Source organism: Dermacentor silvarum, chromosome 5 (genome assembly GCF_013339745.2).
Source record: "Dermacentor silvarum isolate Dsil-2018 chromosome 5, BIME_Dsil_1.4, whole genome shotgun sequence".
Classification (NCBI taxonomy): Eukaryota; Metazoa; Arthropoda; class Arachnida; order Ixodida; family Ixodidae; genus Dermacentor; species Dermacentor silvarum.
In genome coordinates, this window is record NC_051158.1 from 3,632,110 (window position 1) to 3,648,677 (window position 16,568).

General features: G+C 43.4%; 1 long non-coding RNA gene across 1 annotated transcript; it reads right to left on the reverse strand.

Moving 5' to 3' along the window:
- Window positions 1-7,112: 7,112 nt before the first annotated feature.
- LOC125945494 (uncharacterized) lies at window positions 7,113-11,197 on the reverse strand. The gene is made up of 2 exons (XR_007466930.1): window positions 10,930-11,197; window positions 7,113-7,402 (listed from the first exon to the last, which is right to left on the reverse strand). It is a non-coding gene; the product is annotated as an uncharacterized LOC125945494 (long non-coding RNA).
- Window positions 11,198-16,568: the final 5,371 nt, after the last annotated feature.

The window sequence follows — 16,568 nt, forward strand, 5'->3', positions numbered from 1 at the left end:
GCAAGGAATACTACGCTACATTGATACGAGCCTGCAAAGTAGATGGAGAAAATTTTTTGAGATAAATAAGTACCTAACATGCCAATATTTAGGTAACGTATATTTGAAAGATTTGAAGGTAATCTCTTCCAGCCATGTCCTGGATTAAAATATCGAGATATAGAAAACTGGTAGAGGATAAAAGTATTGATGTTAACCGGTCCGAGACCAAGAATAGTTGAACACACGTTCACCTACATTCCGTAATTCATCAATCACGAAGCTAAAATTTTCGCCTCGTTGATACGGCATACTTACGAAAGTTCAAGCGCTACAGAAGACAACGATCATGCAAAGGCTGCTTTGACCGTGTTTTCTCTTGCGCTTTAACAGCTTTCAGCTGATCATTCAAACTCAAGCGATAAAATAGGCTACTGGAGACCAAAAAGTCACAGGCCTGCGCTGGTGGAGCGTCTGAAGAGCAGCTCCAATTTCGGCACCACGCACAACAGGGTCTTCGCGGCAAAGTCTGTTCGCCTCGTTCTGACGAGAACGATCTGAACTGTCCGCCCGGCGTCGACGGCGAGCTGCGGCTTGTAATACTATCTGCACAGCAGTCTGCTGAGCCCCATCAAGCCTTACAACGGCATGCTGCGTTTGTGGGCACCTTAACTAGATGGCGCCACCATATTGGCGGAGGCTCGGGCAGCTCGGGATCACGTTGAGTGCACCCGTCGTCTAAATCGTATCTCGTTGTCGGCGCCTGCGCACGCTGCGCTTGCAGGCGCCTTACCTAGATGGCGCCACCATACTGGTGGAGGGTCGGGTTGTCTGCGCCTGCTTACCTGCCTAGGGAGCGTTTATAGGGCAATTTCCCGCTGCCCGATAGCAAGCGCTTGCGTAGCTCAGTGGTAGAGTATCTGGCTCCAACGCAGCGGGCGCGGGTTGGATCGTGGCGGGAGCCGGGTACTTTTTTCGCATTTCCGGCGAAAGCGGTTACAGTCCCCAACGGCGGCGGCGGACACCATCGCAAACCGAAAAGTCTATTGAAGTGAGCCCATAACAGCTTACGCTGTAAAAAGCGCCGCGGCGTTATTAAATCTTTTGCATTTAGAACGGGCGACGCCGTGCCAGGTATAACATTTTATCTGCCAAAATATGTTAGGCGTGCAGGATACGTGCTTAAATTACCCACATAAAGTTTTGCTGCTGCACTCTGCTCAATTCTTTGAAGTATACGGTTGTGGCTATGCATTTGATAATATTTGTAATCTAGACCACCGAATATGCAAGCAACTTCTACCCAACATATTTCATTCTTTTAGTGTAGAAAAAAGAGGTTGTTGCGAGTAAAGGCATAAAACCTGACAGAGTACCCAACACCCTCGTAAACAGTGCGTACTGCACTCATATTTATGCAATATTATATCAATCAATCATGATTATGACAAGTAAATTTACAGAAGAGTGAAATTGGGTTGGAGTGCATAAGGTAGGCATTACCGAATCCTGACTGGAAGCTTACCACTGTCGTTGAAAAGAAAAGTGTGCAAACATTGCATTCTACGGGTGCTTACATATAAGGCAGATACTTGGAGGCTAACAAACAATCTCGAGAACAAGTTAAGGACCGCACAAATTGCGATGGATAAAAAATGTTAGGCCTCACGTTAAGAGACAGGAAGCGAGCGGTGTGGATCAGAGAGCAAAGGGAGATAGCCGATATTGAAGTTGAGATTAAGAGAAATAAATGGAGCTGGGCAGGCCATGTAACGCGTAGGATGGATAACCGGTGGACCATTAAAGTTACATAATGGATACGAAGAAAAGGGCAGCGCCGTCGAGGACGGCAGAAAACTAGGTGGAGTGAAGAAGTCAGGAAATTTGCAGGCGCAAATTGGAATCAGCTAACGCGCGACAGGGTAGTTGGAGATTGCAGGGAGAGGCCTTCGTCCTGCAGTGAACATAAATATAGGCTGATGATGATGAAGATGATATCAATCAATATTAAACAAACAACAGCTTTCATGGTACCCAATTAAACATGCAAAACGTAAAATCTATGATACAATATACCGGGTGTTTCAGCGAACATTTTCAACATTTTTTTAAAGGTTGCCTGTGGCAGATAGCCCAATTCTATTTCATGAGCTTGTCTGCATCACTTGCAAACGAAATTGAAATACATAACGAACTAATTGCCATAAATATATAATTACAATTTTAACTAATTACCTGATGACCCATATTGCAATTTACAAACTCTAGCCGTGCAGTTCGCAAGGCTGATCCACTTGGAACGAAAGTTCTGGAAGACACCAGTTTCGAGGTAATAATTCCCGAACTTTGCGCAGAAATGCATTGGCGTTCCAGTTACTTTTGCGCTTCAGTGCAGAAAACGACGTTTTCTTAAGAAATTAACTGGAACATGAATGCATTTGGCCTCAAAGTTCGGGGATTATTATCTCGAAACTGGTGTCATCCTGAGAATTTGTTCCAAGTGGATCCGCCTTGCGAACTTCACGGCTATAAATTGTAAATTGAGATGTGGGACATACAGTAATTAGTTTAAAATATAATGAGTGACTTTTGTTAGTTGATTATGCATTTCAATAATTTTGCAAGTTTTCTCCGCCTCTTCGAGTAGAGCAGCTCATGAAGTAGAATTGTGCTATCTGCTACAGGCAGCATTTAAAAAAATTTTTGAAAGCGTTAGCTGAAAGACCCTGTATTTGGTACATACTGCGCCCTCCGGGAGAACTCCAGCCCCACGTCGGATAAGCAGCTCGGGTAAGTGCGGCTGCGGTTTCATCTTGCGCTTTCACGGGTAGAATCGAAGCACATGCGACCAATACAAGCAGAACGCACAGGATAGACATTGTTGTTTGCTTGAAATTGCTCGTACGCCGGGCAAATTTAGGTATGCTTCCGCGACATTTATATCTAACCAACACAATGCAGGAAACCTGAAAGCTGTTTTCGCATATTTTATTCCTGGGAGTAAGGACAGGTTTAATTGATGGGAGGGGCTTTTCATGATCATTTGCAAACAATTTATTTAGTGGTGACCTGCGCTGAGGCGCCAGCGGTAATTCATTCACGCGATTCTTTTTTTTTTTCAGGTGTTAGTTTCATTGGTAGTCATGGTCGTACAAGCATGGGTCGATTTCAGCACTGGGCCCAATGACGTCAAAACGCAATAGCGACGGCATGAAACACTAGGGATGGATATTGTCTTATATTTCGCTCTTCTATATATAACGCGCTATGACGCCAAGCGAAAGTGATGGTATTACTTGTACTATATGAAGAAACAAGACTTCGAAATCAAAAAGAAATAATATACAGCGATAATTTGGCTGCACAGCAACACGAACGCGTTTCTAGATCAACCTACGGCGCTAGAACAAACACAATAGCGTCATACTGGAATGAAACTCGTGCTTCTTATTGCTTAACACAGAATAAAAACTTGCCTGCGGCTTTTTAAATCAGTCATGCCATTTCTGAAGCGCTACCACGGGCATTTGTGTGACAAAAGACTGAAATCAAAGTTTACAAGTTTACAACCTCAGGATCGATCCTGCTTCTGTCACGGTTAAGCCTTATCCCACAATGCGATGATATGTGGTGTTTAATGGCGCAAGGGCCAGGTCTGGCCAAGGAGCGCCAGTCCCACAACGTAAATGCTTTAGGCATACACTAAGGCATGCACTAACACCTTTGCTGCAATGTTACGTTTGTGTGGGTGCAGTTGACGTCTTGGAATATTCGATAGGTATTCAAACATTTTCGCATTTACAAATAGTGACAACCTCATCTAATAGGGCACTATTCGATTCATTATTCGAACGTCTCGAATATTCGCACATCCTTATGCAATAATGACAGCTTCAAACGTTGGTATCGACGCTTGGATACGCACAACATGCCCCGGCTGCCAACAGGATATCATATATTGACCACCCCAGTTTTTCGCAAGTTTCTATACTTTGACGTGCATACGGCTTTTTTATCAGAAAACCCAAATTAGTCAAGAATCAAACGGAAGCATCCTAGTTCTCACACATATACATGTATTATCATGCGGTGCCACTGGTGTCGGCTCGAACAGAGCGTGTACTTGGACACCAACAAGAAACGGCAAGTTTAAGTCCTTGAGTATGCAAGGCGCTCACATCCCCCAGTATAAATGGTTTACTACGCTTAGTGTAGAAATCCACCTCAGGATTTCTGCTCTTCACACCAATGTCCACATCAGAAAAATGAAGAGCGCCCAAAATTTTCGTTCATGACAACAGCGCTACAAGCGTGTCGACATTTCACGAGAGCGCTTATGTACGCATGTAACTTTTAGGCTGTTTCCTATATTCCTCTCACCCGTTAGAAATATCTTCATAGGACATAAATAAGATGTGAAATAAAAGATAAGTGAATCAGTCAGAAAGGGACCAAATAAAAACTCAACCGGCAACGCTTATGCACGGTTCATTTCATAGCATGCGCACATGAAATAGCTCACATGAACCAAGACACAATGAGCACATTACGAATGACTGCAATGACACGACAATAAAGTTCGTCACTACAGTTCGTATCATCACTTCTTAAACACAAACCAGCACTGCAGCACACGAAATAGGCAGCTTCATTTCTTCCGACCCTCGCGTAAACACAATACACATCCGCCTGTTTCCGTGGCGATCACACACACTGAAGTGTGGAAGGGTACAGCGGCTTGCTGCGTTCGACAAATATCCTTGCGGGTGCTGGATAACTCTTGTAATGATCACAAAAACCACAAAAAACCTGCCGCTGTACGCTAGGGACCTCGGCCTCACGCTCCATTTCACTTCGAACCAGCACCATTTTTGTACGGTCCCCGCATACAGGTAAAAGTTCACGATCGCCTCTCGTGACGTCAGATCGGCCATGAAAGGCGGACTGCCCGAGTTCGGTGCGGCTAGTGGCGATGGGCGGCTAGAGCGGGAAGAGGCCTTTAGAGGTAAGCTGGAAAATAATAGCAGCTAGTGGCGTGACCTCGATTTTCAGGCAATATATGGTTCTCTCTTGTAGCATAGATGGAGTGGTTGAAAGGACAATAACAAAAAATAAGTGGAATGGCTGAGAAGTACAACCTGCGACTGCTAATCACTGACGCTGTAGTTGGAATCCGTTCGGGGTACTGCACATTTTAAAGCGGATTGCTTTCTTTGGTCCTTTCGGTTCTTGGCGGTCCGTGGTTGGAGGTCGGCGGTTGGCACAAAGGTGCCATCGCAAAAGGCGCGCAGGCTTGCGTTTCGGAGCGCTTTAGTTCGTGAACTTCAACTGTCGTAGTTATTTTAGAAGAATGCACACTCCACATATACTACCACTAAACTCTTCACGACACGCACTAGCACTAGACAGCTCTGTTCTCTACTTAAATGCGTAATGAAACAGCGCATGCTCCCTAAATATTCTCACTGCAATGTATGTTACCCGCCGCGGTTGCTCAGTCAGCTAAGGCGTTGCGCTGCGAGGTCGCGGGATCGAATCCCGGCCGCGGCGGCCGCATTTCGATGGAGGCGAAATGCAAAAACGGTCGTGTGCTTGCGTTGTAGTGCACGGTAAAGAACCCCAGGTGGTCAAAATTAATCCGGAGGCCTCCACTACGGCGTGCCTCATAATCAGGACTGGTTTTGGCGCGTAAAACCCCAGAAAGAAGATGCAATGTATGTTGCCAAGCGCACCATTCTTTTAATGAAGCTAAAAGCTTTCTTGAATCATCTGTGTTTACGCTTAGATTGACAATCGATGGTTCCTGTACAATATTTTCTCTTCATTTCTTTATAAATTCGCAAAACATTTATAATTCCTGTTACCGGTGTCGGTGAACAACCGCGCCTATACAACCGACATAAAAAGGAAAATGAGAATGTATCCATGGCCACTTACCTCTGTGGAGTGCTATTAGGAAGCGTCAAGAGTCATATTTAAAGGCTAGTCAAATATAAAATAAAGAAAGGGTTCATTGGAGATGTAGGCCTTCATCACGTGATAAACAAGTGGTACTTTTTTGTAATTGCCGAGAGCAGGAGTAGTAGGAAGTAGATGTAGAGCGGAGATTTGCTGATGAAATACAGTCGCGAAGAGGGCGTCACTAGGAGACACCGCAAACAAAAGCAACGCTTTTAGAGACCTGGCCTCAACTTGGTGGGACCTTTTTCCCAACACTGCACGCTCCGACTGGCCACGAACACAACTAAACAGGCACTGCACATGTTCGGGCAATTCGACGTTACCGATAAGGTGGACAGTGTTTTCTCTTGCGGGATTCTTCTTTGGTATACATTAAGGCCGAGTCAATCAAGCAGATCATGCCGCAACATTTTAGTAGACCGGTAAGATAACTTGGAACATTCATGCCACTTGCTCTTGAATATGGCTGCTTATGATGAAATCTTTAATAGCCGGTACGGGCGTTTCTTTCTTGAGTGTCCGAAACTGACCTTTCTATTTCGTACGAAGAGTCTTGGACTGTTTCGTTCTGTGGCTAGTAGACTGCGAGAATCCTCCAAATGAGGCAGCAGTCTTAGGTGGTAGCATTTTCTTCTATATGGAAAATGCTTACGCTCTTGTCTTACATGTGGCTGTAGCAATAAGCGTGACGACTTGCACACGGTCTTCCGCACTGTTATGGTATTCCACGTCAATTGACTGTAATGTCCCACCTGATCCCTTGCAATGCGCAATTTCCTCTTCTCTTATGTTGCAGAAACTAAAATACCGAACCACCAAAATTGACTTGGGTGGAGAAATAATTAACATAGCGAACCCAAACGGGGTGTAAAGTGCCCATAACAGCCTACGCTGTAAAAGAAAGTGGCAAACCAGCACGCTTCGTGATGTAGCAAGTCGCATAAGCTTGAATATTGGCAAGTTTTTGGATCCCACTATTCACGAAACTCGCTGTCGCCAAAACAATATTAATGAGAAACGGCTCACTTTCAGTCTATCATAAATTATGGCAGAGATAACCGGACGTGGAATAACTTTGCAGTAATTGTTGGGGCTGGGGAATTCAGAATACTATTGCTAGAATCAAATAACTATGCGGTAATTGCAACGATTATAAAATAAAGCACACGGGGCCCGCGGAAGGTATTTATTGGCACTGAATGATGCGTTGTACTAAGCAGATGCATAGATGTGCCACTTACTGCACTTATCGAAACTATTCTGCTCGATTCGCACGTTTCCAACAAGCCCATATTGGTACACATTTGTTTTGGTCATTTCGGAACAGGCCCAAACGACAGAAGCATTGGCTTGCACAGTCATCGGTGCACGCTCTGGCACCTCGGATGAAACAGCTGGTAGCATTTCCACTCGCCGCAGGTACTGCTTTCGCATTCCTTGTAAACTTGGCCTATTGGACACCCTGCATATGCAATCAATACATATCCACTGAGAACTGTATGGAATAGTTTACATTAAGATTTTTTTAACAATGCAATGAAGCTAGTATACGTATAAATTGCGACATGTTGTTCGAACCTATTCTGTGAAATGTTCTAGCTGTTCAAAGGCACGAAAACACACTTGGTGTGACAACTCAACCAGGTTCGCAATTATTATGAGTAGCGTCTCTAAAGCCGAATTTACCTGAAAACGGTAGAAGCTTATCAAAACTTTTGATATTGCGCATCCTCATACGGCACCGTTTATATAAACGCGCATTTTCCTGTCCAGCAAGCTATCGCCACTTCGTGTGGTATTTTAAATTTAGCACTCTCACTTCCGGTAAGCCTCCTTTTGTGATTGCATTCTGAAATGCACCGGAAATACCACCTGGTGGTCGGCTACACTCTTCGGGTTGACGTTCATTTTTCCGCGTGAACAAATTTACGGGACATTTCCTTTGGGAAAACGTACCGTGTTCTATCAGGATAATAAAGTTGTCCAGCGTGTCCGTAGCGAGTAGTAGCCGAGCATGGCCATCTCTGGTTCTATTACCTCGAAGTCGACTTGACTACGTTAAAGACGCGAATAAAGCACCTCACCGATGTTAATGCCAATTAATAATTACAAAGACGAAACTGTTTCAACGCGCGTAATATAATCACGGGTGAGAACAAAAGTCGCGTGCGGCCTGCCTCGTAAGCTGCCATTTTCCTTTGATGTCCTCAAGTACGGCTGCGGGCGCCACTGGTTGTTTGGACGGTTGTCCTTCAGCAGCAAATGCGTTCCCATAGTTTCTAATACAATACGCTTTTGTTAACATGTCCCACCCTAATGCGCATTCACCGCAAACTACACTTGTTTAGCGCATATGATGCGATACGCTTTCGTCGCGAACTACGTCGTTTACATGAGATGCCATACGATGGCAAGATGATACGATACTCTCCCATCACATTCATGCAAACGACACTTCTGTAGTGGTCTGCGAAGACCTCTCCCAGCGATCTCGCTATACCCATGTTGTGCGTCAGTGACGAATTATGCAAATGTAAGCTTCCTCATGTCATCACATTTCCTAATCATCAGCGGCCTTTGAATGTGTTCTTTTCTTTTGGCCCCAATGCAATCAATTCAGAGGAAACTATACCATCCGCCGTGTTTGCTCAGTGACTGTGGTGTTGGGCTGCTGAGCACGAGGTCGCGGGATCGTATCTCGGCCACGGCGGCCGCATTTCGATGGGGGCGAAATGCGAAAACACTCGTGTACTTAGATTTAGGTGCACGTTAAAGAACTCCAGGTGGTTCAAATTTCCGGAGTCCCCCACTACTGCGTGCCTCATAATTAGATCGTGGTTTTGGCACGTAAAACCCCATAATATTATTTTTTAGAGGAAACTACCCTAGATCTATGGAATTTAGGTCTTGTTTAGGTCAAACGAAACTTTGTCCAAATTATACAACTTTCACGCTATCGTATTGAAAAAAAAAAGAAACCTGAGGACGTATATGAGAAACGGTAGAAATGTGGGCCTGAGGGCATGTTTTCATTACAATTACCTCAAATTGCCTTCGAATTAGCATTAGCAGAAGGGATTTTGATTATACTGCAGTGTATTGAACGTATGTCGCCGAGTAAATGACAGGCTATGGAAGCCCGGGGCTTTTTAATGAAGTACTATGACTCCCATTTTGCTGATGTCTGCGCACTCTCACTCAAATATTCATGTGTAACCTGCAAAACGAACGCACGCTGCACCAAACGCAACACAAAACAGCGCGGGCGAATCTGGACGTGAGCGCTGATCATCACGACAATGCGAGTTGTGGCGCTTAACAGCTGACTATGAACCGATTATGCTACAATTTAACGCGAACCGCACATCGGTTGGGCAACTTTTGGCATAGCCTAGTGCTCGTTTGTGTCGACTAGTTTTACTTTAGAAGAAAGCTAAAGGCGGACCCCGTTTGAACGTGCTTCGCTGCTAGCGCGTAAGCGCGTGGCTTTGTTGGCGCTACGTCAGTAAACAGAGCGCTAAAAATTTATTCACATATCTTAAACTGGTGTCGTAAAGTAACACGCTGCTTTGACACCGTTACATCCTGTAAGAGAAATCCAGCCCCCGTGTTTCTTACAGTTCGTGTTAAGTTTCATGGAAACTTGGCACGTAGGTTGCTTTATTTGCAGAAGAAGTATGGTTAACAACAATGTTTAGTAGCGCTGAAGTCCTCTTACAAGAATGGGGCGTCAACAGGAGGCTGTGCGGTTAGCATAACAACTTGCACTGGGACATCATTTCCAGTTGAGTTGAGTAGCTTCGTTATTTGACTATTTTAAAAAGTGCGCATAGAAATAAATTCAACTACAAAATTTATACTGTTAGTTGCATAACGAAGACAACAAGTTATCATTACTGAAAATATATTAAGAAGCTGAACTACCACACTTGCACTAATTTAAGGATATGTTCAACGTTTTTTTTGTGTGTGTGTGTTAGGGGAAAACTGGTTACGGAAGTTGGCAACACTTTTTGGCACCCATACTATTCCTTAAATCAATCACCGTTTATGAACGACGATCTTCTTTGTGGATCATTTCGTTTCGTTATTCCGTTTTTCTTCTTCTTAATAACGAGTAAATAAATCACGTCAACACTGTGCTATTGATCTTAAGATCACCAAGTGCACTACGCTGGCACATATGTTTGAAAAACAGCCGTAGAAAAACACAGAACTAGTCATGCAGACACCCCAATATTTCTGACCTTAGGCATCATAAAATCTCTAATAATCAACAATTCGTTCTTTATATATAAAAAACTGCCCGATTTTGTTTTCAGTACCTTTAGGTGCATAATGTATTTGTGAACATTAGGTCATTGAGTAATTTAGACATCTCTATTTCACAAAAAGCACAGACCAGCAGGGTCATTTGTTTCCAACATCTCTTATATTTCTTTTTATATTGCTCCTGTTATAATCTGTTATATAACTTTCATATTTATTTGGTATCGTGGCACAATGGCTTACTAATATTGCATAGTTGGTACATACATAATAATCCTTATAAAGTAGACGGGCGCTCTAAAATATTGATGTGCCTTCTAAAATACCAGTCGCAGCATGTGCAGATTTTTTTAAAGTGCCTTGCTCAAATTATTATTAACACAAAATTTGTTTCATAAAAAAGAAATAATAAGATAGAATGTGCACTGACTCCAGACATTTTGCGCATTACCTTAACGGTCTCAAATGGGGCATTTGACGTTCAAAGATTTCAGCGATTATTCAGGCCTGCAGGAATGATTTCTGACTTCTGCTCATGAGAAACCACATTACCACATGTGTATTGTGTGAAAGTTATTGATTAGCTTTGCTTTTCAGCCTAGCTCTCACTGTTGCACACTACTTACGAAATGAACATTTTATATAATTTATGGCAATCTTTATGTTCGTCGAGCCTAGTTCAACTCTCCATAAATATATATATATTTTTTCTATACTTACGTGGTCGTCTGCGTGAGTTCGGAGACCACGAGATCCTATTGCGAGAACTAGCTGCCAGGGAATCTGGGACATTGCCTTCTGCTCCATCCGACAGGAGATGTGGACATACCCAGCACAGCAGCACTAGGTTTAACACTGCAATTCTTGCCATGAAGAAACCACGTCTACGTGTTTCACACAAAATTTTCCATTCGCTCCGTATATAATATATAGGCACGTAAGATAAAAATGAAAATACCCTGCATAAATGGTGTTGCACATTTTAGCATTTTTTTGCAAGGTGCTATTGTTTCCTAAGAAGTCTTGACGTTTAGTGCGCAGCTTCTGACAAGGCACCAGCTTAGTACCGCTCAATTGCATGCCTTTTTCTGCACGCAGAAAGGCCGCGAACTTGTACTTCTACAAGCGCACATATTTTATCTTTACTGCGTGATGGTATAATGAAGGGAAGAAAGGTCCCTTTGTAGTGTCAGTTACCATAAGATCTTACCAGCTGCAATCGCAACGATACCGTATACTCAGGAAACTTGTGACGTCACCGTAGTGTTGCTGCTGAGCTGCCCACATAAATTATCTGCTTACGAAGCCCTAAATGATGCTTGGCTTCAATGGATTACCTAAGCCTTGATAGCGAAGAAAATTTGGTTACAACACGTAGTTATGTTGCGGATTTGTTGCTCAAACAATTTAAATAGGTCACTCAGCAAATTGTATAAACCACGGGATTTGTTTGTTGAGTTCTAAGGAGTAGAGAGAATTCAGTTGGCTTTATACAACAAAATTCTCTATTTGAGGAAGTTCTGGCTCGCTCACGGCAACCTGCGACAGCTCCATTCAAATACAGATGGCGCTCTTAAATTTCCCCTTTTCTCCCTGACAGGTGCTTTGCTTCAGGCGAAAGTCATTCAATTTTAGTAAAGGTTCTAAATACATATGGAAGTGACTGCCTTAATACTTTCGAGAGCATGCATTTATTGAACATGTAAGTGTTCTGCAAATATTGTAAGAAAATTTGATATTTTATGAAACAATTAGAGGTAAACGATGCATTTTCTTAATTTCGCATGCCCAAGAACTATCAAAATTATTTAAATTGCATCGAATAAAGCGTGTGATAGTAGTTAATCTGATGTAATTGCTCACATTATATTTTAAATTGATATGTTATATTCCTCACCTAAGGAGGTGTTTTCACGATTCAATGCTGCATATATAAGATAAATGTGAATGTTTTTCATCTCTCACCGCCTTAGACCCCAAGAAGTTGCAGTCTCTAGCCCATCTAAATCCCATTTCAGGCTATTTTCCTAAATTAATAAGTTAGCTCGAGTATTATTCATTGAATAACTAGATTTTCTCACTCAAGGGCAACTGTGGAGCTAGGCAGATGCAATATTTAATTATTATCATCATCAGCCTATATTTATGTCCACTACAGGAAGAAGGCCTCTCCCTGCGATCTCTAATTACCTCTGTCTTGCGCTAGCTGATTCCAACTTGCGCCTCAAAATTTCCTAACTTCATCACCCCACCTAGTTTTCTGCCGTCCTCGACTGCACTTCCCTTCTATTGGTATCCATTCTGCAACTCTAATGGTCCACCGGTTATCCATCCTACGCATTACATGGCCTGCCCAGCTCCATTTTTTCCTCGTAATGTCAACTACAATATTGGCTATCCCCGTTTGCCCGCTGATAGAACAGCAAGATGACGACATTGAGGTAATGAATGAAACCGTAACTTAGCTGATCTCAGAAGCAGCAATTGAAGTTGGAGGTAAGGCACCCAGGCAACCAGTAGGTAAGCTCTCCCAATTAACAAAGCACCTAATAAAGAGGCAATAAAACATGAAAGTAGCAAACTCGAGAGATGAGATAGAATTCGCAGAACTGTCAAAACTGATCAACAAGAAAAAAGTAAGGGATATTCGAAATTATTACGTGGAAAATATTGAGGAGGCAGTAAAATATGGACGTAGCATGAAATCAGTGAGAATAAAACTTGGCATAGGACAAGGCAAGATGTATGCACTGAAAGATAAGCAGGGTAATATCACCAGCAATTTAGTTGACAGAAAGGGCAGTGGAAGAATTCTATACTGCCCTATACAGTGCCCAGAGCAGCCAAGCTCCTTTCATTCGAAGTAGTGATGAACAGGATACAGAGACTCCTCCTTTAACTAGCGATAAAGTTAGAAGGGCCTCGCAAGACATGATCAGGGGAAAAGCTGCTGGAGAAGATGAAATAACGGTCGATTTAATAAAAGGTGGAGGAGATATCATGCTTGAAAAACTTGTGGCCCTTTATACGCAGTGCCTCACGACTTCAAGGTTGCCAGAGAGCTCGAGGAGCGCCAACATTATACTAATTCATAAGAAGGCAGACGTTACAGAATTGAAGAATAATAGACCCATTAGCTTGCTTTCAGTATTGCATAAAATATTCACCAAGATAATTTCCGATAGAATCAGAGCAACACTTTAGCCAACCAAGAGAACCGGCTGGCTTCGGGAAGGGATATTCTACGATGGATCATATCCATGTCATCAATCATGTAATCGAGAAATCTTCGGAGTACAAATCACCTCTCAATATGGCTCTCATAGATTATGACAATGCATTTGATTCAGTAGAGATACCAGCAGTCATAGAGGTATTGCGTAATACGTTAATGTAACATTTGAGGGCTGCGAAACATTACATACCACCTGCGGTTATTAAACGGGCGATACACCAATACTTGCTAAATTCGCGTAGTTGCACTTTGCCCTCATCGGAACCTGGCCGTCGAGACCGAGATATGCAGCGATGACCTCAAGCTCAGCAGCACAATTCCCCAGGTTCTCATCCACTGCGGACAGCCCAAAATACAAATGCTTAGGTCAGTAACAGACACCACAGCAGGATCAACACGATCCAAACTGCGCGTTTTCTGTGTATAGGCCTTTTAATGCATATACATGGCAAACGTGAGCAAGCCGATGACGCGATCACTTCGTTTATCATTTAAAACAAATTTCGATGTTTTACGCGCAACAACTACGATATGATTATGAGACATGACGTAGTGGGGGAATCCGTATTTACTTTGACCACCTATGGTTCTTTACCGTGCACCCAATCGACGCTACATTCGACTCAGTACGACTCAGCCCATTCAAAGGTTGTAAAACGTTCCATTGCGCCTCTCCATACTTTTGTTCGGCGCTGTGCAAATCATGTGTTCATACAACGCAGGCAATTTTTTTACGCGAGATCACTGGGCTTTTAAGAGCTGGTTTCGCCGAGTCGGTCGTCCGCGCTGTGGCCGAATCTGTGCACCGTAAAGTGAAGAAAAGCTTGTCGAATTCTGGGTACTGACTTTGCCAGAACCGACGCCACTAGACCTGAGGTTGTGCCGTACTGCGCAAAATTAGCCACAACCTTGAGACGGTGGTAGCGAGATACGGCGTCCGTGTCGTTTTTTTTTTTTTCGCTCCCAACAAACTAGACCAGCTATGGCGTCGTACCACAAGTACTGCGAGACAAGGCTGCGCGAAGAAGCCCGCTAAGCGATTTGTGCGCTGTGCTGTTGGGGTAGTCTACGACATTCCTCTTAGCTGTGGAAAGTCGTATGTATAGGCCACGCGGGCAGATATGTCTCAATGATCGAATGAGGGAGCATTCGAACAACCTAAACAAAATGGATGGTGCGCATCTCAGCGCACACTGCCATGCCTGCGTGTGTGAGCCGTACTTTGTGCACGTTTCCATACTGGGTATGGCTTCTAATAAACTTCTAGCGACTAGAACTCTTGGAGGCACGCTTCATCGAAAAGAAAGTACCACGTGTGCCAGTGATATCTCAGTCACGTTTCATACTACCGAGATTCACTTGTTTCAAGCACAGATGTAACGGCAGAGTTTATCCTTCCATATGACGTCGTATATTTTGTGTTACGCATGCGCAGGAATTGCCCCTTGCCCCATCTTCTAATTCAATAAATCAATAATTCAATAAATCAAGACTCACCGAAAGTTACCTTTCGGTGTGTGTCTGTGTGTCTCTTCCTAGCGTGTGTCTTTTTAGCGCCCTAAAATAATGTTTTCTAATAGAAATTACCGTCACGAGCCGTAGATTTAGTATATTTCCTCCATCGTGTGGGAATTCATAATTTTTTAGGAAATGAAGGAAATGAAAGGAAGAGCAAAACGTAATTTGATTGCATCAATCATCATCATCATCAGCCTATATTTATGTCCACTGCAGGACGAAGGCCTCTCCCTGCGATCTCCAATTACCCCTGTCTTGCGCTAGCGTATTCCAACTTGCGCCTGTGAATTTCCTAACCTCATCATCCCACCTGACTTTCTGCCGTCCTCGAATCCATTCTGTAACCCTAATGGTCCACCGGTTATCTATCCTACGTATTACATGGCCTGCCCAGCTCCATTTCTTCCGCTTAATGTCAACTAGAATATCGTCTACCCCCGTTTGTTCTCTGATCCACACCGCTCTCTTCCTGTCTCTTAACGTTACTCCTAAGATTTTTCGTTCCATTGCTCTTTGTACAGTCCTTAACTTGTTCTCGAGCTTCTTTGTTAACCTCCAAGTTTCTGCCCCATATGTTAGCACCGGTAGAATGCAATGATTGTACTATCGACCACCTAATACTTCGAGTCAAGGTCTGTGTAGTAGCCAGGGCTATCACTAGACAAGCTGCTAAGGTATACTGGATATTGACATTCGTGCTCTAAGCTCAAATGGTCTAAATTAGCATAAGCTGAATACATCTACTTTTTTATATCCGAGCTCTTCTTTCTGGGGTTTAACGTGCTACTTAAGCCTATCAATTCATTTATGTCTGAATCTATTGTGTCGTATAAGATGTACCATGTGTACAATATATTCTGCCTGTCTTCTGCTACTTGACTAAGGAAACAACAGTTGCCTCATTTTGGGTCGTATATTTGAGGTGCGTAGCATACGAAGTAGCAATCACTGATTTGTCACTGCAGTTCGCTATTCCAGCGCCGCTCGCGCAAGCCTTGTAGGTTTCACAAAACAGAAGTTATTATCGCCTAAATGTTCGATACGGTCATGATGATAAAACAAACAGAACAGAATGAAAGCAGAAGCCAACGTTTCGACAAATGGACTTGTCTTTTCCAATTCTACTTGTATAAACGCTGGCTCTTGCTTTCGTCTTGTTCTCGTTTTGCTGGTCGCCTTGAATTTCAATCTCACGCATTCCTCGTATTATCGCATAAGCTTGTGGTTGTTTCAAATCAGGTGGTCAAGGAGTTCAGCTAGAATCAGTGTGTATTTCATGCTTTTTCAAAAGTAGCTGTTTACATATGGTCTATATCGTGAATATCCCATGTACTGTAAAAAAACGTATGAGGGAAGCTTTCACATCCACTCTGCCGTCGTGGCTGACCAAAGCACCTGCGCATAATACGATCTACGGAAAGCATTCTGCGCTCCCTCCCCAGTAACTACGTGATATCAGCGCTTGCACAAAAGAGTAGCGCCGGGTCATGCCCTCCCGTCGCCAATGAAGTCATCGCTTGCGCTAACAAAGCGGTGTGCGTCATTAGCCCCTTCTGTCTTCTTATTCTCGACGTCATCCTCCCTCACCACCCGCGCTCCCTCCTCT